Here is a 23,907-nt window from a genome sequence, read left to right as displayed (position 1 = left end):
TGGAGCAGCAGTCCTGCAGTCTTTTGGTAGCCAGGCTCCCTCTCCTGGGTGTGGATTATCCCCCAGCAACCCCCCCACTCCCCCCCCCGAAGATCTTGGGTTCAGTTCTGGTTGTTTGTGACAATCAGCCAAAGCTGTCCCCAGACCCCACTGTCAGCAGCACTAGAGGATGTGTCATCTTCTGCAGCGAAAACATTGGAAGGGTTTGCCCAGCTCTCGGCTGTGTCAGCCCTCCTTGGTCTCAAGTTCACACTGCTGGATATTCCACTCAACCTCCCGTGTAAACAGATAGACATCCCAGGTCAGGGAGGTAGAGGTCTTGGGTAAAGATACAGTCAGACTGGATCCACAACTGGAGAAGGAAAGAATCTCCTTCCTTTCTTCATCTGCATATACCTCTGCAGCTGGGGGGAGGGAACCCTAATGCTACTTGGCTCATTGCGCTGTGATTTTCCTGGGATCTCTCCACACTACCAACTTGCTTTGCATTGCTGTATTTATTTTACTTCTCGCTCTGCCCTGCCTTGGCAATTGCCTTGGTCTCTCAGTTGGCCGAAATCAAATCACCAAGGAAGCATTCAGCTCCATCTACACAGGTCTGTGAGCAGTGACTGCTTATCAGCCAGGTGCCCTAACACATCTCCATATTCTGAGACGGAGTTGGGGGGGAATCTTGGGGTACAGGACACAGAATGGCATTTCTTGTACAGAACAGACGTGATAAGCCACTCCAGCCTTCTCTCTCTGATCATCTCAACCCAAACTCCGTTTGGGACCAGTCGTTGAGAAGTGGACACTTACAAAGACCAGTGTATACACGGCACACTTAAGGGCGACACACTTAAGGGCGACACACTTAAGGGCTTAGGAGCAGAAACTAAGAGACGGCCTAGTGGGCGTGGGGGTGGCTCTGGGAAGGCAGGGTCCCCCAAAGCAGAGGAGTTAGTGAATTACTCAAGCTTTTACCAACTGGGTTATTAAATCAGGCTAATTCAAAGAGTCAGTGCTTTGTTGCCTCATGTAGAATTTTTTTGTTATTATTTATACTGTTTTTTGTGGGGTTTTTTTTTTTTTGCCCCTAGGGTTACTGCTGGGGCTCAGTGCCTGCACTACAAATCCACTGCTCCTGGAGGTCATATTTTTTCTATTGTGTTTGTTCTTGTTGTTACTATTGTTGTTGCTGCTGCTGCTGTTGGATAGGACAGAGAGAAGTGGAGAGAGGAGGGGAAGACAGAGAGGGGGAGAGAAAGATAGACACCTGCAGACCTGCTTCACTGCCTGTGAAGCAAAACCACCACCCCACCCCCCGTAGTTGAGGAGCTGGGGGCTTGAACCAGAATCCTTATGCTTGTTCACGTTGGTCCTTGTGCGGTGTACCATGTGTGCTTAACCTGTTGTGCTTAACCGGGCGGTAGCCCACCCTATTTATTATTTTTAATTGCCACCAGGGTTACTGCTCAGGGTTTTGTGCCTGCTTGCACAATGAATCCACTGTTCCTTCCCACCATTTTGTTTTTCCCTTGGCAGGGAGTTGGGGGGGGGGGGGCAGAGACAGAGATAAATTGAGAGGGAATGGGAAGGTAGAAGAGGGGAGAGAAACAGAGAACACCTACATCAATATTCCATTGCTTGTGAAGCTTCCCTCCCCCTACAGGCAGGGGTGGGGAGGGCTTGAGCCTGGGTCCCGATGCAATGCACTGTGTGCACTCTACCAGGCTCATCACTGCCGAGCACCTCGAACTTAGACTGGGCAAACATGGCTTTCCTGTAACTGCTATTATCTCTTAATATAACAGGGCCTCAGGAGGAGGGTCACAGTAACCTATCTCAGCCAATAGAACATGATTTACAACATCAAATTAGTAACGTATTGACGGAAACATCTTTTTTAAAAATTTCATAAGAATTAATGTGATTTCCTAGAGTCCTTCCGTACACACTTGAATCAAGGTATGGTATCGATTACCCGGTGCCAGACAGTTGATACATGACTATCTCATTTTCTCCTTACTACCGCGATAATGATTCCTATTTGATAGAATTGCAAGTGGGCTCAGAAAGAGCCACTTTGCCAAGGTCACGTGACTGGTGGGGGGGGTGGCACTGAAAGTCTGGTGCAGCTAACACAGCAACATTCTTCCCCAAAGCTCTGTCTCAAAAACAGTTCAGACCCTGGGAGGGCGAGAAATCTAGCATTATCCTCTGTAAAATAGTAAGATGCTGGGGGTGGGGGTGCGTGTGCATGTGTGTGTGTGTGCACCTGGTTAACTGCACATATTATCATGCACCAGGACCCAGGTTCAAGTTCCTGATCCCCACCCAGCAGGGGGAAAGCTTCATGAGTGGTGAAATAGTGCTACAGGTATCTCTGTCTCTTTCTCTCCCCCTGTCTCTCCTTCTCCATCTCCCCTCCCTCTCAATTTCTCTCTCGTCTATCAAATACAATAAGTTTAAAAATTAAAAGATAAATAAGGTGAAATACAGAGTTAAAATATAAAAGCAGATTTGGAACTGGAAAGAGATTGTTTGCAGGAGTTGGGTGGTAGCACAGGAGGTTAAGCGCAGGCGGTGCAAAGCGCAAGGACCAGGGTAAGGACCCCTGTTCGAACCACCGGCTCCCCATGTGAAGGGGAGTCGCTTCACAAGTGGTGAAGCAGGTCTATCTTTCTCTCCCTCTCTCTGTCTTCCCCTCCTCTCTCCATTTCTCTCTGTCCTATCCAACAACAATGACATCAATAACAACAACAATAACTATAGCAATAAAACAAGGGCAACAAAAGGGAATAAATAAATAAAATAAATATTCTAAAAAAGAGATTGTTTGCATGGGTTTATCTGCTATTGAGAAAACAAGAGACATGACCAACCCCTTCGGCTCTGAATTAAAAACCTGGTTCTAGCCTGAACTACCCGCTTAACCATGAGCATGTTACCTGAATGTCTTGTACAGCCTTTGTTTTTCATCTGTACAATGAAAAGAAGTACTGTGTCTTTCCCTAAGGGCTGTCATGGAATTAAAAAAAATAATAATATACAGTGTCTCAGGAAGTGGCCTAGCAGGCGGAGTGCCTGATGTGCAAGCATGAGGTCTTGAGTTCAATCCCCAGCACAGCAATGCTGGAGTAGTAGTAAGCAATCCCTTTCCGGGGGGTATATCCTAAGGAACTAAGCACATCCATCTGAAAAAAAAAATGTGCATATCCATGTTCACAGCAGCACAATTTGTAATAGCCAAAACCTGGAAGCAACCCAGGAGTCCAACAACAGACGAATGGCTGAGTAAATTATGGTCTACATACACAATGGAATACGATTCTGCTCTTAAAAACACTGAATTCACCTTCTTCACCTCATCTTGGATGGAGCTGGAAGGCAACATGTTAAGTGAGATCAGCCAGAAAGAGAAGCATGAATATGGGGTGATCTCACTCATAGACAGAAGTTGAAAAATTAGAATAGGAAACACTGAGCATAACTTGGACTAGAGTTGGTGTATCACACCAAAGGGAAAGACTCTGAGGTGGGAGGAAGGGTTGAAGTCCTGGAATACGACTGTGAAGGACCTAGTGGGGATTGAACTGTTATGTGGAAAACTGGGAAATATTACACATGTACAAACTACTGTATTTTAGGGAATTGGGTGGTAGCACAGCAGGTTAAGCTCACGGTGACACAAAGCGCATGGACCCACGTTAAGGATCTTGGTTTGAGCCCTGGAAGGGGAGTCGCTTCACAAGTGGTGAAGCAGATCTGCAGGTGTCTGTCTTTCTCTTCCCTTCTCTGTTTTCCCCTCCTCTCTCCATTTCTCTCTGTCCTATCCAACAATGACAACATCAATAACAACAACAATAACTACAACAATGACAACAAAAGGGAATAAATAAACATAAAAAACTACTGTATTTTATTGTTGACTGTAAACTATTAATCCCCCCAAAAAAGAAAAAAGTTCTCCATAGAAAAGTGTAAAAAAAAAAAAATCAACATATGGACAAGATTTGTAAGAATGTCTGAAACATCAGAAGCACTTTGGGAATGTTGCATTTATTATTAAAGAAAAGAAACATACTGATAGATGATATATGGTTTACTGGAAATGTGGCTTATAAAATAGGGCTTTGGGGAGCTGGGCGGTAGCACAGCGGGTTAAGCGCACATGGCGAAGTGCAAGGACGGGTGTAAGGATCAGGTTGAGCCCCCAGCTCCCCACCTGCAGGGGAGTCGCTTCACAGTGAAGCAGGTCTGCAGGTGTCTATCTTTCTCCCTCTCTGTCTTCCTCTTCTCTCTCCATCTCTCTCTGTCCTGTCCAACAACAATGACAGCAATAACACAACAATAATAATAACAATAATAAACAACAAGGGCAACAAAAGGGGAAAAAAATGGCCTTCAGGAGCAGTGGATTCGTAGCGCAGGCACCGAGCCCCAGTGATAACCCTGGAGGAAAAAAAAATATATAGGGTTTTGGATGGTTTCTTGGAGCTTCAAGTTTTCACTTCAAAACATGCTAAAAGCTGTTTAATTGTGCTTATCTGAGTAGCTTACTTGATATTATCTTCAGTTCCACAAGGTCTGCTGGCTAGTTCCCACATTTGATTTTTATTTTATTTATTTTAGTGAGAGATATGAAGAGAAAAGAGAGGGAAAGGGAGAGAAAGACTGGAGTACTGCTGAAATATGGGTTAAGGTCGTGCTGGGGATTGAACCTGGGACCTCAGAGCCACAGGCATGAAGTCTTTTGTCTAACTATGATGCTGTCTTCCCAGTCTGAAAGGACCCCTATTTAAAGAAACTGCCTTGAACCGCAACTCAACCCTAAAATGTCTTGACATTTTCAAGTACATTGCATCACTGATGCTGAGATGAACGGATTCAAGCCCAGGAAAGCAAAAGGAGGCAGAATGTTCAGGAGGGAGGGATTCTACTGGATTCTAAACTCTTAAAGAAAAGAAAAAAAAACACTGTCAAAATATAACAAGTTCTCTGGCACAGAGAACCAATTTGTACCGGCAGTTTCTTTGTTGCTGTTGTTGTTAGGGCCTCGGATTTGTCAGGATTCGCCTCACCACACAGACTACTGATTATCAGAGGGCAGAAATGGAAAGTGTCTCGCTATACTGTTGCAAAACAAAACACAAGCATCAAAAACGATGCCTCCTGACTTCAGTCCATGCAAGACAAATACAAACATCTTGAAAAAATCGCCTTGTAGCTGCTAAAATTCTTATTCCATTTATTCATTTATTTATTTCATTCTTTCTCTTATCCTTCTTTCCTCCCTCTCTCCCCTTCCTTCTTTCCTTCCTTCCTGCCTCCCTTCCTCCCCCCCCCCTCTCTCTTTCTTTCCTTCCTGCTGACGTTGTTACTCTGTCTTTTTAAGTTCTGGGGGAACCGCTTCTAGTGCTGTGAGAGAAACTGGGGCCAGACCAGAAAGAGGAGCGCTGGTGTGACTTTAAAATCTGTTAATTAATTGATATTGATTTATTAACAGGACAGAGAGAAACTGAGGAGCGAGGGAAAGGCAGAGAAGGAAAAGGAAAGGGAGACACTTGCAGCACTGCTTCACCGCTCATGAAGCTTCTCCCCTGCAGGTGGGGACTGGGGTCCTGAACCTGGGTCCTTAGGCAAGGTAACATGTGTGATCAATAGGGTACACTGTCCAGCCCCTGGTGTGAGTTTTGCCAGAGGAAGTAGAAGTGAGGAAGACTTTTTCAGTATCCTTGTAAAGAGTATTATGAAAAGACAGTGTTCAACAGACAGGAACCCACATGTTGTGTGTGTGTGTGTGTGTGTGTGTGTGTGTTGTGTGTACTGTGTCACACAAGCCAGCAGAGCCTCTGCCAGGGATGGGAATAAGTGATGTGGGTCACATGCATCCTTGTTCTCAGTGTACTTCCAGGCTGGCATCTCATTCATTCCTTCACCCAACAAATACTCATTGAGCACCGACCTTGTGCCAGGCACTGAGCTAAGTGCTGGTTCACCCAAGGTCAACCAACAATGAAACAGACGTGCTAGCAAATCTCCATCTTGTTCTGCAGGAGGAGAGAGCTGGGAAAGAAAGGTGGAGGTGAGAAGTGACACAGGGGGAACAGAGGAGGGCTCTGAACAAGTGACACCCAGCCTGAGACCCAAAGGGCATGAAGGAACTTGGCAAGGACGCGAGGGGCAAGAAGTGTGCGTGTGTGTCTCTCTGTCTGACTCTGGATTTAGGCGTGAGTATGAGCGCCTGTATGTTTGTGCAGAGTGTGTGTGTGTATCTGTGTGTTGGGTGGGAGAAATATATGAAATGAGAACAAGAGAATGTGCTGGAAGTATGTGCCCTCTGGGGATTTTCACGCACTTTTTCACAGGCCTGAGGACTGGGGTGGGTATGCATTGGAATGGGAGGAATGGCCAGGAAGCCACCGAAGCCACGTTACAGAGGAGGGCGAAGAACTCTGGACCTCGTTCCCACGCAAAGGTTTAAGCAGGGGTGGGGTTGGGGGGCTAACAAGCTCAGACACACGCTTTGTGCTCCACACAAAAACCTTCTCTCACACTCACATTTCCCATATCTAATTCTTTTACAGTTTGTCTTGGTTGAGGCCACTTATTTCAAATCGATAAATTTTGAAAGAGTTGACAGAGGATTTGGGTTGGTCGATCCCACTTCCAAAACTCATTATAACTCCAGGACTAGGGAGAAGGAGGGTTCAAAACCAGTTAGAATTTCAAGCTGCACTTCTCCCAACAGAGGACGATGGCAGATTCTCGTAAGGAATACCCATGACAAGCTCCAACAGGACGGAGAAGGAGCCTAAGGAACTTGGCAGAGCAACAGACTGGAGCTGTTGGAATGACATGGCCATTAGATTCCGGGGCGTGGGGTAGAACAAATGTAGCCTTGGCTAAGAAAAGCTTTCAAAATCAGGCTGGTGTGAGCAAGGCAAAGGCATAATTAGAAAATGAAGCTGTTTTTTTTTCTTCTAATTGCTGATGGTAAAACAAGTCATTTTTAGTCTTTTTTTCCCCCCTAGTACACTCCTAATTGAAAAAGTCAATTAAAATACAGAAGCAAAAATGAAAACAGATTAATTAGGAGACTGCTAGCAGGATTAATGCCCCCCCCAATAGGAATCACCAGCCAGGAACTTGATCCCATGAATTTTCCATGGGAAAGGAGATGGACTAGGGAGGCTGGGCAGTGGTTCACCTGGCTGGGCGTGCACATTACCACGCGCAAGGGTCTGGGTGCAAACAGCCGCTCCCCACCTACGTGGGATAAGCTTCACAAGTGGTGAAGCAGCAGTGCAGGTGTCTCTGTCTTCCCTTTTCCTTTTAATTTCTCTAATAATAAAATGTTTAAAGAGAGAAGAGATGAATCGCAGGAGATAAGCAACTACAGAAGTCCAGTCAAGTCTTCCTTGTTGTGTGTGTGTGTGGGGGGGTGGGTATTTAAATTTTGTCTTGGCAGGCTGAGTCTCAGGTCTCCCTCTTTGGCTGGAGGCTAATTCAGGTGGAGGGTGCCGGCCGCATCACAACCTCGTCTATAGAGTGTTTCCACTCTCCCTCCAAGAGGCTCCACCATGCCACCCACCACCTTTAGCATGTTCTGTGTCCCAGCCAGCCACCCAGGCTGTGGAATGGCTTGAGGATAGAAACTATGTGCTCTGATAGCACTTGTGAGGACACTTGGAGCCTGGGAACCCGCTTTGGTCCCCAGCACTGGTCAGGGGGGAAAAAACCCACAGCAGAGCCTCTCAGACCCCCTCACATTCCATATGCATGAGAGCAGCCCAGTGGGAAAAGCCTGATGTCATTGCTGACAGATGCTCTTGACCCCAAGTCACATTTCTGAAACCTGTTCTGTCCTGGAACCTCTCCCGGAGAAGTCATGGAAGCTCCCCGGAGAGGAGCCGCCCCTGGAAGTGGACAGCCTGGGCTCAAAGTCTGAGTTCTGCTATTTGTTTTGAGGTACAGAGAGAGAGGGATGCAGAAATGGGGCTGGGAGTGAGGAGGGGAGGAACCACAGTACTGAAGCTTCCTTCCATGAGGTCAGGGCCAGGTTCAAACCTGGGCTGCACCACAGCAGAGCAGTGCACTGGACAAGTGAGGTATTTTTCCAGACCTCTACTATTTCCTTCCCCTTCCCTCCCCTTCCCTTCCCTTCCCTCCCCCTTCCCCCTCTTTTTCCCCCTTCCCCTTCATCCATCCATCCATCCATCCATCCATCCATCCATCCATCCATCCATCCGATCTATATTTTGCCACCAGGGTTATTGCTGAAATCCATCACTTCTGGTAGCTTTTCTTCTCCCTCCTCCTCCTCCTCCTCCTCCTCTTCTTTTCTTTATATTTTACTTGCTAGGACAGAGAAATGTGAGAAGGAGAGAGAAATACAGACATCTGCAGCCCTTCTTCACCATGCTCATGAAACTTCCTTCTCCCCTGCAGGTGAGCGGCTTTCTTTCTTTCTTTCTTTCTTTGGTTGTCACTGGGACTTCACCACTCTAGGCCAACTTTTTCAGACAGAAAGACAGAGATGGAGAGACAGATATCACAGCACCAGAGCTTCCTTCAGTGTGGTCAGGGGCCAGGTCTGAACCTGGATCCTGCCCATACAAAGCAAACAACCTATCCAAGTGAACTATCTTGCCAACCCTCTGCTATTCTTTAATCTTTTTTTAAATTGTTATTTGATAGGTCAGAGAGAAATTGAGAGAAGAGGAGGAGACAGACAGAGATAGAGACACCTGCAGACCTCGTTTACCACTCATGAAGCTTCTGCTTTGCAGACAGGGAACCAGGGGATTGAACCTGAGGCCTTGTGCATGGTAACGTGTGTGTTCAACTGAGTGTGCCACCACCTGGCCCCTCTGGTATTCTTTCTGTTTTTTAAAGACTTTATTTAGTTTTACACACACACACACACACACACACACACATACACACACACGGGGGGGGGCGGGGGAGAGAGAACGAACAACACTCCCTTCTGGCATTTGGGGTGCCAAGATAGAACCCAGAGCCTCATGCATGGCAGTATTATCACCTCCTCAGCCCCTGCTATTCTTGCCATGGGACCTTGGGTCTCTGGAGACCCGTGGCCTCCAGCCAGCACACCTGTACTAGAGATACCAACAGTACCTGCCCTCAGAAACTCTAGGGAAGGATGGAGAGTTGGTACATACACCATGTTGGAAATGTTCCTGGCACAGAGCAAGAACTCAGTCAAGTCTCATCGTCTTCATCAATGGTAGCCTCACAAATATCTACACTCTCTCTGCCTGCCACTGAAAACAATCTTCCTCCACTGGCTCCCTTGCTTTATAACTGTGTTTCCCTCTGGCCTATCTACAACTCTTTAACCCTTTGTGATGTTTATTCTCACAGCCAATGCCAAGCCTCAGATCTGTTCTCCTTTGATACACTTTCCTGTTGAAACCTGCCAAGACTGGTGAACATGGTGTGTCTGCTCTGGAGCTGAGGGCAGCTCTGCAGCAGAATGTGGGGGGGGGGGGGGGTGGTGGGGGGGGGGGAGAGAATTCTAGATTTCCTGCTTTGGCTTTAGTCCCTAAAGACTATAACAGACTTTTAAAGTCATTCTTATCATGGTCAGTGCCTCAAGTTTTTCATCTGTCTAAGGGGTGCAATTGCTCAGCCCCTTCTGATGATCCTGAGATCCAGAAGTTAGAACTAGAATCACTTTTATTGGTGATTTAATATTGATTTACAAAATTACAAGATAACACGTACAATTCCACACTGTTCCCACCACCAGAGTTCTGGATCCCCAATCTCTCCACTGTAAGCTACAGCAGTTCTCCTAAGGTTACAGATATGGGTTAACTATTATTTCTACAGCCATCTGCCTATATTTGTATATATTTGCCCTTTTTTGGGGGGGGTCTCATCTCCTTTCCAAGTCATACATACACCTATTATTACATTCAAATGTCCCTCCCTGCTTCCTCCTCTCTCTCCAGTTTCTGATGGAGTTGGGGTTCAGAGCCCTCTGATCATCTTCCCCCTATCATTTCTCCCCCACTAAGAGTATGGATCAAAATTGTTTTGGGGGTGTAGAAGGTGGAAGGTCTGGCTTCTGTAATCGATTCTCTGCTGGACATGGATGTTGGCAGGTGGATCCACACCCCCAGCCTGTTTCTATGTTTCCCTAGTGGGGCAGGGCTCTGGAGAGGTGGGGTACAGTGGTGAGGTTGTCTTCCCAGGAAATAAGACAGGTCTTTGTCATACCTTGTCTATTCCCACCCCACGTCCCCACCTTCCATACTCCTAACCATCTGAAAGACAAAAGCCACATAAATAAAACAGGTCCAGCAAGAAGTGACTGCAGCAAATGACACATGTTGGCAGGATTCCCAACCTAACCCTGAAAACTGAGAGAATCTACGTGACAAAGGAGGGCAGGGGACACACCAGCAGAAGTGTGCACTGAAGTCCATAGTCAACACGGTCAGGAAGATTTACTACGTACCTACAGTGTACACAGCGTGACACTGGACATTTCAATCCAATGGGCCACCGTGCTGGTGACACATGCACGGTTACTGATACTTCCTAGCTGACTAAGCTGGCTGGGTGAGTCTTATTGCTTCGGTCTCCCTGTCATTGCAAAATCTCTTAAGGGTTTTGAAAGGGGAGGGAGAGAGGACACCTTGATGTGAGTAAGTCAGCAGATTCGTATCTTTATTTAAAAAAAAAATGGGTTTGAGTCAAGCAGCAAAGGCTGAGTTTAACATCTGGGCTGGGCCTTCTCTTCCTTCTTCAGTTCCTCTCTGGAAGGATATGGGAAGGTAAAAGTGAAGGGGGATTAAAATGGGTATTTACAGCAAGGCCTAATTGATAATATTAAGTATGCAACTGAAATAGCTCTACTCTCAGACAAAAGACAGATTATTAGGCTTTTAGGCTTCTTTTGAAACTAAATAAACTCATCGAACCACACGAACATTTTGCATTACTAGTCCCAAAGACGTAACTCGGCAAATAAAATATAACCACTTAAGGCCATCAGAATGGCCTTAGAAGAAGAAGGAAGCCGTAGAGGAAGCCTCACAGCCAGGAAATTGCGACAAGCAAATGATAACCAGAGCTCTCTCTGAAGTGAACAACAGCCTACATGCCCAGCATTCTGTATGAAGTTACTATAAGCACGTTATATTTAATAGCAATTTAGTTCAACTTCTGTAACAATTTCTGTAACAAACATCTCTCACAGTCTATATATGCCCGATGCTTTTTGGGCAAGTAGTATCAAGTGCTGCACTAATTTAAAATGGATTAAAAGGTGATATTCACAATCATCTTTCTTCTGGGGTCTCTCTCTCTTCTGTTGCTGCTATAGCATAAAGGAAAGATTTAGGAAGATGTAAGGGAAGTGATGACATAATCATCACCTGGGAACTAGTGACAGGTCATAAAACATGACCACCTAAAAGAAGGCACAGGTGAACTTCCATATGTAGCCAGAACAGCTACTCCTCCTATCTTTGGGGACCAACAGACCACAGGGCCAAGCAACCTGCACAGATGTGAATTAACACATTGTGGAAGATGGGAGAGGGGGCCAGGCAGTGACAGACACACCTGGTTAAATGCACACAGTACCAAGCTCAAGGACCCTATAAGGACCCGAGTTGGAGCCCCCGGCTCCCCACCTGCAGGACGGATGCTTCACCAGTAGTAAAGCAGGTCTGCAGGTGTCTCTCTCCCACCCTCTCTATCTCCCCTTCCGTTCTCAAATTCTCTCTGTCCTATCCAATAAAATGGGGGAAAAATGGCCTCCAGGAGCAGCGGATGTGTAGTGAGCCCCAGTGATAACCTCTGCTTGCCAAGTATTTCTCCTCTGCCAATAAACTACCTTTTAATCCTTTCCTATACTTCTTTATCCTGAATACACTGACACTCAGCACTCCAGAATTCTTTCTCTGGAGTAGGTGAGAACTTCAAAGATCCAAAAGGGGGCATCACATGCTCCCCAGTAACCCCAGCACCTCCAACTTTACTACCACCCTGTGGCCCCACTCTAAAGATCAGAAGGGAAAATGTAAGTTGAATTGATTAGTACACATGTTACCGTGTACAAGGACATCAGTTCAAGCCCCCAGTCCCCACCTGGTGGGGGGACTTCATGAGCAATGAAGCAGAGCTGCAGGTGTCTCTCCATCTCCCTCAATTCCCCCTCAATTTCTCTCTGTCTCTATCCCATAAATAAATCAGCTATCAAAAAGTAAAAGTTGCTTAGCTGAGCGACACAAGTCATGTCTTGAGGAGTGTTTGCCTTTTATTCCCCAGGGGAAAAAAAAATAAAGCAATGTGTTTACTGCTCACCACCCTGCCCCAACCAGAGTACAGGGTGGTGCTCTGTCTAGGGGGTGCCCAGGGCTCTTTCCCAGTACCAGTGGGAGGGAGTTGCTCTCAATCTGCACTGAAGGAAGCCTGCAATGCCCACAGGGCTATGGACATCACAAGGCTTTGGGAACAGATCTGTGACTCATCCCTGATGATGCCAACACAATGCAATGCAGGAGCCCTGCAAGCACTACGGGTCTGTGCCATGAAGACGTAGCTTGTGCGACCACTTTAAACAGGTGAGACATTCAAATGAATAAATGGAGATGGGGCAGGCGAAAGGGGGCCCACTGTTTATGGTCTGTCATTTCCAAGCATGCTTTGAGCTTTTTTAAAAATGAATTTTGGTTGCCTGGGGGCAGCTTCTTGTTGTTCTTAATACTTGAGTCTTGTGATTGGAAAGAGCTGTTTGTCAGTTTGATTAAAGGGACCAAGCTCTGTTTTTCCTGGTAAGGATTATCCATCCATCCTGCTAGCTATATGTTTTAACTGAAAACATGCTGGGTAAGAGAAATAATGAGGTAAAAAAATTGCCCCTTGCTGGCCTCCTCCCGAGATGGAAGAAAAGGAATCTCCAGACATTTCTGAGGATTCCTTTGAACATTATTTTATATAGCAATGAGAAGAAATGTCTTCTGAGTCACAGAAGGACATTGGCAAGTGTGGATCATGAGAATACATCAACAGAACACCAAACCCAGCCTTGGCTTGACTTGCTAGTGTCTAGATTTCCTAAAGAGAATTCACAAAGCCTGGGCATGGCTGGGGAGAAACAGGAGCTCCATGAAATATTAATACTATAGCACCAGGAAATTCCCACTGTGGGGGAGAGGCAGGTCTTCTAGTCTTTCTACGTTTCCTCAAAATCCACAGAATAGACTCTCACAAAGTGGGTATAGAACTGGACTTGCAGGCAAGAGGTCCTGAGTTCAAAGCCTGGCTTCACATATGCCAGAATGATGCTCTGGTGTCTTCTTTCTCTCTCCCTTCTTCTCATTAATAAACATTTTACACAGTAAAATAAAACACTAGCCACCCCATATTTTATACTTATATTCCTTGAATTACTTTACTCATATGCTTTTGTTTAGGGCTAGATAACACCTCTGAGAAAAAGGACCTCCTCACATGAGGTGATTTGGCCTAAAGGTACCAAAAAAAAAAAATAGCATCAGGGGGCCAGGTGGTCGCGTACCTGGCTGAGTGCACACATTACAATGTGCCAAGGATGTAGGTTCAAGCCCCTGGCCCACACCCACAGGGGAAAAGCATCACAAATGGTGAGGCAGGGCTGCAGGTGTCTCTCTGTTACTCACCCTCTCTATCCCTCCCTTCCCTCTCAATTGCTGTCTCTATCCTGTAATAAATAAAAATAAAATTATATATATATATGAAAAATAACATCAGAAATAAATTTTGTGGGATAAGAGTATACAGCACAGTGGCAGCACTTGGACCCCCAGACTATCATTCCTGGGGTCCTAGAGATACCAGGTTCAATCCCTGAGCAGTGCTCTGGTCTGTCTGTAACACAAACAAATCTTCTGGGGTAAAAAATGAAGAAGAAAAAAATGAGTGGACATGCAACACACATTATCAAATGTCTGTCTTCTTTCTTTCTTTTCTTGCAGCCATCTTGTCAAGTCCCTTCTCTGTGCTACTCCCTGAGGCACAAAGAGACACTGAACACGGAAGGTGGCGAAACTTCAACAACACATCGCAGGGCGTCTTATCTCAGCTGAAGTTCAGAGAAGACCCCAGAGAGGAGCTAGGTGGAAGGAAGTAGAGAGTAAGAGTTGGCCATTTGGAAAATTAACATAAGCATGGCTCGCCCTATGTGGGGTAAATCCCCGAAGCTAGGCAGAGGACAGCATAATGGTTCTGCCAAAGTCTTTCATGCCTGAGACTCCAAAGTTCCAGGTTCAATCCCCAACACCACCATAAGCCAGAGCTGAGAAGTGCTCTAGTCTCTCTCTCTCTCTCTCTCTCTCCCCACCAACGTGTATATATATTTTCTCTCCATGTTTCTCTTATTAAAAATAAATAAAACATTGAGGGATCAGGCAGTAGCGCACCGGGTTAAGCACACATAGTACGAAGTGCAAGGAGCAGTGCAAGGATCCAGGTTCAAGCCCTTGGCTCCCCACCTGTGTGTGGGGGAAGTCACTCCACAAGCAGTGAAGCAGGTCTGCAGGTGTCTATTTTTCTCTCCTCCTCTCTATCTGCCACTCCTCTCTCAATTTCTCTCTGTCCTATCTAACCACAACAAAAAAAGTTGGGGGAAATGGCTACTAGGAGCAGTGGATTTGTATTGCTGGCACCAAGCCGCCCCAGCGATAACCCTGGAGGCAAATAAATAAATAAATAAATATTTAAAATAAAGATATAAAGCCCTTACATAGGCCCCACGACAAGATGATAGCATAATGACAGTGCTCTGTGAGCACTGGATGTTACTGCATTATAACATTATCATCAGATGTGAGCAATTTCAAGAAGTCGGGTCATTTTATTGTATTTTTTCAAACCAGTAAAATCTACTGAAGACACGAAACCTTATGCCACTCCTTCGATGACTGAGTATCTTGTTCGGTCTGATCTGAAGACCACCTGGTGAGAGTCACCTGTCTACACAGAGGACTTTCTGGAATTGGCACCCAAGACAGTCAGCCCCCAAAGGGGGCAGTTCTCTGGAAAGCTCCAGGACAGCTGTGTCCTTGATCAAATACCAGAAGTCCTTTTGTCTCAGCCAGAAAATAGCCTGTCTGTCTAATACCATGTGTTTGCCTTGTGTCTCTGATCGCTCCAGTCTCCCTGCACCCCCAAATCCCAACACCTCCCCTCTGGGGTCTCAGGATCCCTTGGAACCAACAGAAGGCTTAAATCTGACACATCAAGGCTTGTCTCTGACTTAGCTGTGGTGCATTCTCACTGGTTGTTGCCACCTGGCAGGTATGCCTATCAGACTCCATTATAAATAGACTTGTGACCAAACCAGCCTGTGCTGGTTGCTGGCATTGTAGCTAGGAAGGCTTCCCAGAGGAGGTGGTAAAGGAAGGGGGGAAGAATACAGGCAGGAGCACGAGGTGGGCAGGAAGGGAAAAGGAATCGAACAGGAGACCCAGAAAAAGAAGAGGCAAAGGGAAAAAGCAAAACAAAACAAAACAAAAAACAACAACAACAGAAAACCCGGGGCTTGAAGAGTGCATATTCACTTTCACTACTGCACACGGGAGAACATTCCAGTCTGGCTGGTTTGGATGGCTGGCTGGGGCACTGTGCAGTACTTGATGCAAAATGAGCCTGTGGCCGCTCATCTGGGAAATGTACTTTGCTCAGAAAACAAAGCGGCCCAGGAAAGTGAGCCGTGTGGCCTCAAACGCAGGGCTCAGGGTGGGGTGGGAGAGAAGCTGACAGCCTCAAAAGGAGGAGGTGACGATGGAGGTTTATTCTGCTGCCTCCTCCTCCAACCTGAATCCCGCCCCCCCCCCCCCCCACACACACACCCCTTCCCCAGGGCTGGGCTGTCTGGCCTCACTCCTTTATTCTTTCAGCAAACTTTCAATTTGGGAAGCATCTGCTCTCTGCCAGAAACAGGGATGGGCTTGCACACAGGGTATTGAGACATGGTCCTACCCTGGGTTAAAAATAGCTCCGGCTTACATAACACCACACAGGATCATGTCCCCCGCAGCTTGGTGAGTGCTTTTCATAGTTCACCTTGGGATCTTCAGCACAGGATTTCCACAGGGCAGTGTGAATAGTCTCATCTTGTGGGAAGGGGCGGGGGTGGGGGGCATGGGGTGTGAGCAGGAGGCTCTGGAGGTGTGCTGAGGTGACAGTGAGCGAGGGGCCTTCGTCCCACCTTGGCAGATCATCTGTGAGTCAGTTCTGCCCCCCTTCCCCCCACCCCCTCCACAGACACTTGGAATGCAATGGAACATTCCTCTCACACCTCAGGGAGCATTCTTCACAGGCACACCATCTTGTCATGTGTCACCTCAACTTAGAGGTAAAGAAAATGCCACTCAGAGCTGAAGTAACTTTCCAGACTCCTCCAGGCATGGCCCAGCCCCCATAAAAAAAGAAAGTTGGCCAATAATCAATTTTGGTTCCCCTTGTGAAAAAGGCACCCTCTCACTCCTTGAGGTCAGTAAGAGGAACAGATTTTTTCCCCCCTCCAGGGTTATCACTGGGGCTCGAAACTTTACATCAGGCTCAACCTGACGCTGTTGACTGGCTACCAAAGAAGGGCAAACGCTGGAAGAAGAACTGAGGCTCATTACCTGCATTACCAATCCACTGCTCCTGGCGGCCATTTTTTCCATTTTATTGGATAGGACAGAGAGAAATTGAGAAAGAAGGGGAGATAGAGGGGGGAGAGAAAGATAGACAGCTGCAGACCTGCTCCACCGATTGTGAAACAACCTCCCTGCAGGTGGGGAACGGGCGCTCGAACCAGGATCCTTGCGCAGGTCCTTGCACTTCATACCACGCGTGCTTAACATGGTGCGCCACTACCCAGTCCACGAGGAACTGATTATTGTTGCTGTTGTTCTTGTTCAACACGTGAGAGATTCTCTTCCAACACAACGGTGGGGGGGGTTGTTTTGTAATAAAAGGCTTTAGGGAAATGACCTGGAGGATTGGTGTGGTGAGTTGGAGTGTGGTGTCTCTCCAGAAACACAAGTTCACGTTGTTTTTCTATTAATTTTTTAGGCATTATTTTATTTATTTATTGGATAGAGAGAGCCAGAAATTGAGTGGGAAGTGGGGTGATAGAGAGGGAGAGAGACAGAGAGATACCTGCAGACCTGCTTCAGCACTCAGAAAGCTTCCCTACAGGAGGGGGCCTGGAGGCTTGAACCTAGGTCCTTGTACATTTTAACATGTGCTCTCAACCAGATGTGTCACCACCCAGCCCCACAAGTTCATGTTTTATGGCATCAAATGTGACCATCTATGGAGGACAGGTCTTTCCAGAAGTGGCTAGGTTAACAGGGAGACAACAGTGGGGCATCTTGAGCCAAGGTGCTGCTGTATGAGGGAGTGAGGGAGGGAGAGGAGAGAGAAAGAGAGAGAGAGGGAGAGAGAGAGACAGAGTGTGCATTCAAGGGCCCAGGTAATACCACAGCAGCAGAGCACAGGAGTTGCCTGCTTGAGACTCCAGAGGCCCAAGATTCAGTCCTAGCACTGCCATATGCCTGAGCTGCATAATACCTTTATTTATTTGTTTATTTATTTATTTATTCATTTATTCCTCCAGGGTTATCACTGGGGCTCCGTGTGAGCACTACAAATCCACAGCTCCTGGTGGCCATTTTTTTCTTGCACTTTATTGGCTAGGACAGAGAGAAATTGAGAGGAGAAGGGAAGAAAGACAGACACCTGCAGACCTGCTTCACCACTTGTGAAGTGTCTTCCCTACAGGTGGGGATCAGGGGCTTGAACCTGGATCCTTGCTGGGGTCCCTGTGCTTTGTACTATGTGTACTTAACTGGGTGTGCCACCACCCAGCCCCCACACCTCTTTATTTTATCAGTTGATCAGTCAGTAAAGAACGCAGATGTTGAAATGGTGATGCTCAGAGGGATGATGTGAGAAGACGTAGGAGAAGGTGGCCACCTCAGAGCCCAGGAGCATCCAAGGCACAGAAGCTGGGACAGGCCCTTTTCTCGATCCAGCCCACCCCTTAACAGCAGGCTCTGCCTCGAAACCATGAGAAAATGACCGGTTTCTGTTGCTCCACAGCCACCCAGTTTGTGTTATCTGTCAAGTGACTCTTAAAAATACAGTCGCCTCTAAAACTTGCTAGAGAGGCTATCCAAGCAGATGGGATTTTGTCTTTTGCGACAACAGGAATGGAAATGGAGGGAGTCACGCTAAGTGAAATAAGCCAGCAGGATGATCTCACTCGTAGGTGGGATTTAAGAAACAGAGCTGAGGAAAAACACAAAACAAAACCTCATTTCTCCATCTGGAGTAGAGGAAGACGGAGGGAGAGGGGAGCAGGGAGCCCAGTGTCCTGATGAGGAAGCAAATGGCACAAGGTGGTGACTCATGTGTGTCGGGACACATTCTGGGGACACGTGAAATTGTATCTCTGAAATGATAGCTGGGGAGGCAACACAGTGTGGTGCAGAAAGACTCATGTCTGAGGCTACAAAGTCCCAAGTTCAGTCTCCAACACCACCATAAGTCAGAGGTGAGCAGTGCTCACTGGTAAAATAAGTACATTCATAAATATAAATATATCCCCAAATATGAAACAAAAAAAAAATAAAGACATGGTAGAGGGCTGGAGATAGTTCACCAAGTAGGGCGCCCTCATTGCCATGTGCTCTCTCCAGGTTTGAGTCCCAGTACCACATACGAGGTTCAGTGTCAATAAAGCTCTGGTGTTGTGTTGTCTCCTCCTCTCTGTTCCTCTATCTGAATTAAAAAGTAACCTGGATTGGATAGGCCCCTGTTCCATTAAAAATAAATATAATAGGGGGCAGGTGGTGGCACACCTGGTTGAGCACACACATCACAGTGCATAAGGACCCAGATTTGAGGCCCTGGTGCCCACCTGCAGGAGGAAAGCTTCACAAGTGGTGAAGCAGGGCTGCAGGTGTCTCTCTGTCTCTCTTCCTCTCTATTTTCCCCTCCTCTCTTCATTTCTGCTTTCTCTAGCCAATAAATAAAGAAAATAAAAAGATTATTATTATAAATATATCTATATTTTTGACAGATAAATATTTTTTTCATACAACTGGAGTCTATAACAGCAAAACATCATGGATCTTCAAACACTAAGATTCAAAATAATTTTTTATTTTATTTATTTATTTATTGGCTCGAGACAGCCAGAAATTGAGAGGGTAGGGGGAGATAAAGATAGACAGAGACAGAGAGACACCTGCAGCACTGCTTCACCACTCACAAAGCTTTTCCCCTGCAGGTGGGGTCCAGGGACTTGAACCCTGGTCTTTGAGCATTGTAACGTGTGTGCGCAACCAGGTGCACCACCACCCAACCCTTCCAACACTAAAATTTGGTTCTCAATATCAGCTTTTTTGTTTTTCATGAATTCAAGTTTTATGTGTGATGGGGGGGCGGGAAGAAAAAAGCAAACCAACTCCCAATGCCTTAACAAGTACAATTTTCTACAAATGAAACTAGTCAGCTTAAATGCTATCCGATTTTTTTAATATGGAAGATTTAATGGGAGAGATTTATTTTAGTGAAAGACAAAATGTTTCACTAAAGAACTCATTAGTAATGCATAAAGGCCTATGGAGTCTCTGAAGATCCATTTTCAAAGAGAAATGTTGGGGATAATTTTTATCTCCTGATTATAGACAAAGACTTGATGAAAGATTGTCCTTTATATTAAAATTGCATGAAATGGGGGAGGGGAGAGAGAAATCATCAGTCGAGCAAGAGAGAAGTCACAGACAATGAATGAAACTGTTGGCATTTTGAGACGTGTCTTAATTTTTAAATTATTTTTTCTATTATTTTTATATCATGGGGGGGGTTAATGACTTACAGTTCAGTTGTTGACACGTGCATATGGAAATAATCTCTCATCTCCCCGTGACAGGTGTCTGCAAAACACTCTCACCCGATGTAAGTCCTTTCACCATCATGTACCAGAACCCCAAAGCCTCCACTCCAAATCCCCTCCCTGCCTCCTTCCCCAGAATCCTTTGCTTTGGTTCAAAACATCAAAGGGTGTCTAGGTTTTTACTTTATGTTTTTGCTTTCTGTCTTTGTTTCTGAAGTTCCACCTATGAGTGAGATCATCTGGCGTTCATCTTTTTCTTTCTAGCTGATCTCACTTTTTAAAATAATGATAAAAAAAAATTAACCAAGGCTGATGTGTGTTTCTGTGGAATCACTCTGACATCAGGGGCAACGACAGAAAAGATGAGGTAAAGCAGAGGCCAGATCGCAACTTACCCCACTGTCACAGGCACTAAATCTGTTCATTTCACTCTTCCCCATCTTCTCCATCCAGACAAATCCTCAGCTGTGCCTGGGTCTTCACCCCTTAATCATACCAACTCAGTACCCCCATTAAAAATTTATTTATTGGGGACTGGGTAGTTAAGCTTACATATCACCATGTGCAAGGACCCAGGCTCGAACCCCTGCTCCTGAACTGTAGGGGGTCTGTCTCACAAGTGGTGAAGCAGGTCTGCAGGTGTTTCTCTGTCTCTCTCCCTCTGTATCTACCCTTCACTCCCAATTTCTCTCTGTCCTGTCAAATAAAATAGAAAGAAAAAAAAAATGGCCACCAAAAAAATGGTGGATTCATAGTGCTGGCAGCGAGCCCCAGCAATAACCCAGTTGGCAATAAAAATAACAATAATAATAAAACAGTTTATTTATTGAACAGAGACAGAGAGAAATAGAGGGGGAGGGGAGATAGAGAGACATCTGCTTCGCAGCTCACAAAGCTTTCCCCCTGCAGGTGGTGATGGGGGTCTGAATCCAATCTTATGCTAAACTCAGTTCCGTGTACCTTCATTTTGACAACGGCATGGTTCCCAGCCCTGAACCTCAACTGTCCGGTTCATTTAGCTCACCCTTGGGGCGTCCCAACCCTTAAAGGCCGGATTACCATAGGGAGTCTCTCTCTTTACTTCCAAATTCAACGGCAGCATCTTACTCACTCCAATGTACTTCCTGGGAGGAAGTCTTGCTGTCTAGGAGGCCCTGCCCATGGTTTGGTCTTGGGATTCACTGGACAACTGCTGCCCAGCCTCAGATGGTCCTGGGGACGTCTTCTGACCTAGAAGGGGTTAGTGTTACTCGGAAAACTGAGAAATGTTACACATGTACCAACTACTGTATTTTACTGTTGACTATAAACCATTAATTCCTCACAATAAAGAAAATTAAAAGGGGCCGGGTGGTGGCGCACCTGGTTGAGTGCTTGTGTTACAATGCACAAGGACTCAGGTTCAAGCCTCAGGTCCCCATCTACAAGAAGGAAAGCTTTCCGAGTGGTAAAGCAGGGTCGCAGGTGTCTCTCTGTCTCTCTCCATCCCTATCTTCCCCTCCTCTCTTGATTTTTGGCTGTTTCTATCCAATAAATAAAGATAATTTAAAAAAAAAGAAAATTAAAAATAATAATAATAAAAGAAAGAAGGAGAGAAAAGGAAGTTCTCTGACAATCTGATAGAGAAATGAAACCCTGGGAGGTGAAAGATCTCATCCTGAGTCCCACACAAGTAGCAAAAAATAAGAGATTTTAACCCAAGCCTTACAACCACTATGACCTTACTGCCGCTGCTATTAGTCACAGTGCTACTTTCCCAGAATTACAAAAACGGCATTTATTGAATGTTTATAAGGAGTCAGGCACTGTTCGAAGTGCTTTACGAGACTGATTCTATGCGTATGCCTAATCAGCTTCCGAGGTAGCACTTGTTCTTGTGTCCACTATGTGACTGTGAAAACCAAGACTTTTATGCCTGAGGCTCTGAGGTCCCTGGTTCAGTCCCCAGCACCATCATAAACCAGAGTTGAACAAAGATTTCGGGTCTCTCTCTCTCTCTCTCCCTCTCTCTCCCTGTATATATATAACTTTCATTAAAACTAAATCATAAAATTAATGGCAGCATCAGAATATAAATTATTAACTGCTACCAGATGCCTCATATACTATGCTCTGCCTAGGTGGGTACAAAAATAAAAGATAAATTGTTCCTACGGGCCAGGAGCACATGCGCTACAGTGCACAAGGATCCAGGTTCTTCGATCTCCCTGGCCTCCACCTGCAGGGGGGAAGCTTCACAAGTGGTGAAGCAGGGCTGCAGGTGTCTCTCTGTCTCTCTCTCTCTCTCTCCCCCTTTCCTCTTGATTTCTATCTCTATCCAATAAATAAATAAAGGTAATACAAAATAAAAATATATTTAAAAAATAAATAAATTGTCCCTATCTTTTGACACACTGAGTGCAAAGGTCTGTAATGCATCACACACATGAACAGAAAAGAAAAAACCACCAAAAGTAATATTTAAGTCTGTTAGCCAAAGGGTCCAGTAATGTTTCATAAATCAGACATTCTTACAAATCCAATTAAAGTGACTGAGCATACTCTATAAATAGGTTGAATTTTAATACAGCAAACACATAATTGAAAGGCCAACCAAAGTAGGTCATTTACAGGCCCCAAGAACTACTTGCTTAAAAAATTGCCTTATTGGTAGGGCAGTCACGTTACCAAATTTCCAGTCCCCACTTACAAGGAGAAAGCTTCAGGATAGGGGGAACAATCTTGCCGGTGTCTCTTTTTTCCTCTTCATCTCTATTTCCCCTTCCCTCTTAGTTTCTCTGTCTGTAGTAAATAAATAAATACCAGGGGCAGGACAGTGGCACATCTGGTTAAGTTGCACATATAACCATTCACAAGGGCCTGGGTTTAAGCCCTTGCTCCCCACCTGCAGGGGGGAAGCTTCAGGAGCAGTGAAGCAAGTACTGCAGATGTCTCTCTCCTTCTTTATCTCCCTCCTCTTTAAATTTCTCTCTATCCTAGAAAAGAAAAAGGAAAAATGGGAAATGGAAAATGGCCGCCCAGGAGCAGTGTCATGCAGACACAGCAAGAACCCTGGTGATAAAAACAAACAAACAAACAGAAAATGCTAGTAGCTTGAACCGAAGGGAGAGAGAACTCCCAGGAGATAAACTTTTGAACGGTCTCTACAGGACTTTGTTCATTTCACCCACTCCATCTCTTGGCTTCTGCCATGCACAAGAGCAGTTGGGTAGAAGGAAGCTTGGGGTCCACGCCTCTGTCTTCTCCCCCCATTTCAAGTTGCCCCAACATGTCCCATTTGCAACAATGAGCTCCTCCTGTCCAGGAACTACCCTTCAGTCTGTCATCAGCCAGCTTCGAGGACACCTTCCCTGCACCACCCTAGCAGTCACTTCTGGAAGTAACTCCGAGGTTCTTCTCATCCGCACAGGGAAGGGACTTTGCTGTGAGTCGCTCCAAGAAGCAGAAGCTTCTCAGCTGCGTCAGAACAGCTCAGCTGTTAGAGCAGAGGGCCTCAGAGAGCAGGTACACACCGATATTTGCTTAACAAATGGAGCTTTGGAAGATACAGACTTTGCCCAGAAAACCTCAGGGGATGAGATCCAGCGGGTGAACAAATTGAACTCGAAGATGATTTTCACATCAAAGGCTATTTCCTTCCACTTAAGAGCCCTTAAATATTGCCCTCAATACATACCAGAATCTTTAAAAAAAAAAAAAAATAGCTAACTTTTTTTCCTATAAGAATAAGAAAGGATAGAAGGAAGGACTTAATGCCTTCCCTAAAAATGAACATAAATGCCAACCAGCATGTGAATCCCTACTGTACTAATAATGCAAACAACGATAAATTAATACAAAACAAGCAGTTTGCACACACCAGGTCTTTTCCTTGAATGTGCTTCCAAATGCCCCGGAATCTGATAGTTCTGTCTTTCCTTCCTCGTGGTGAATGGCTTGAAAGAAACAGCTCACCCATGTTGAATAACACGCAAAGAGTCGCAGAAATGATGGGGGGCAGA

The 23,907-nt window shown here is 45.8% G+C and overlaps 1 long non-coding RNA gene across 2 annotated transcripts; it reads left to right on the top strand.

Annotated features, from left to right (window-relative positions):
- The first annotated feature begins 7,975 nt into the window (after positions 1 to 7,975).
- LOC132538734 (uncharacterized) lies at positions 7,976 to 14,420 on the top strand. 2 transcript variants are annotated; one of them, XR_009550087.1, is made up of 4 exons: positions 7,976 to 8,096; positions 8,351 to 8,436; positions 12,457 to 12,593; positions 13,986 to 14,420. It is a non-coding gene; the product is annotated as an uncharacterized LOC132538734 (long non-coding RNA). The 2 variants fall into 2 exon arrangements; XR_009550088.1 differs by lacking the exons at positions 12,457 to 12,593; positions 13,986 to 14,420 and adding an exon at positions 9,376 to 10,585.
- The last annotated feature ends 9,487 nt before the right edge of the window (positions 14,421 to 23,907 follow it).

Source organism: Erinaceus europaeus, chromosome 5 (assembly GCF_950295315.1).
Source record: "Erinaceus europaeus chromosome 5, mEriEur2.1, whole genome shotgun sequence".
Taxonomy (NCBI): domain Eukaryota; kingdom Metazoa; phylum Chordata; class Mammalia; order Eulipotyphla; family Erinaceidae; genus Erinaceus; species Erinaceus europaeus.
This window is presented reverse-complemented; position numbering and strand designations above follow the sequence as displayed.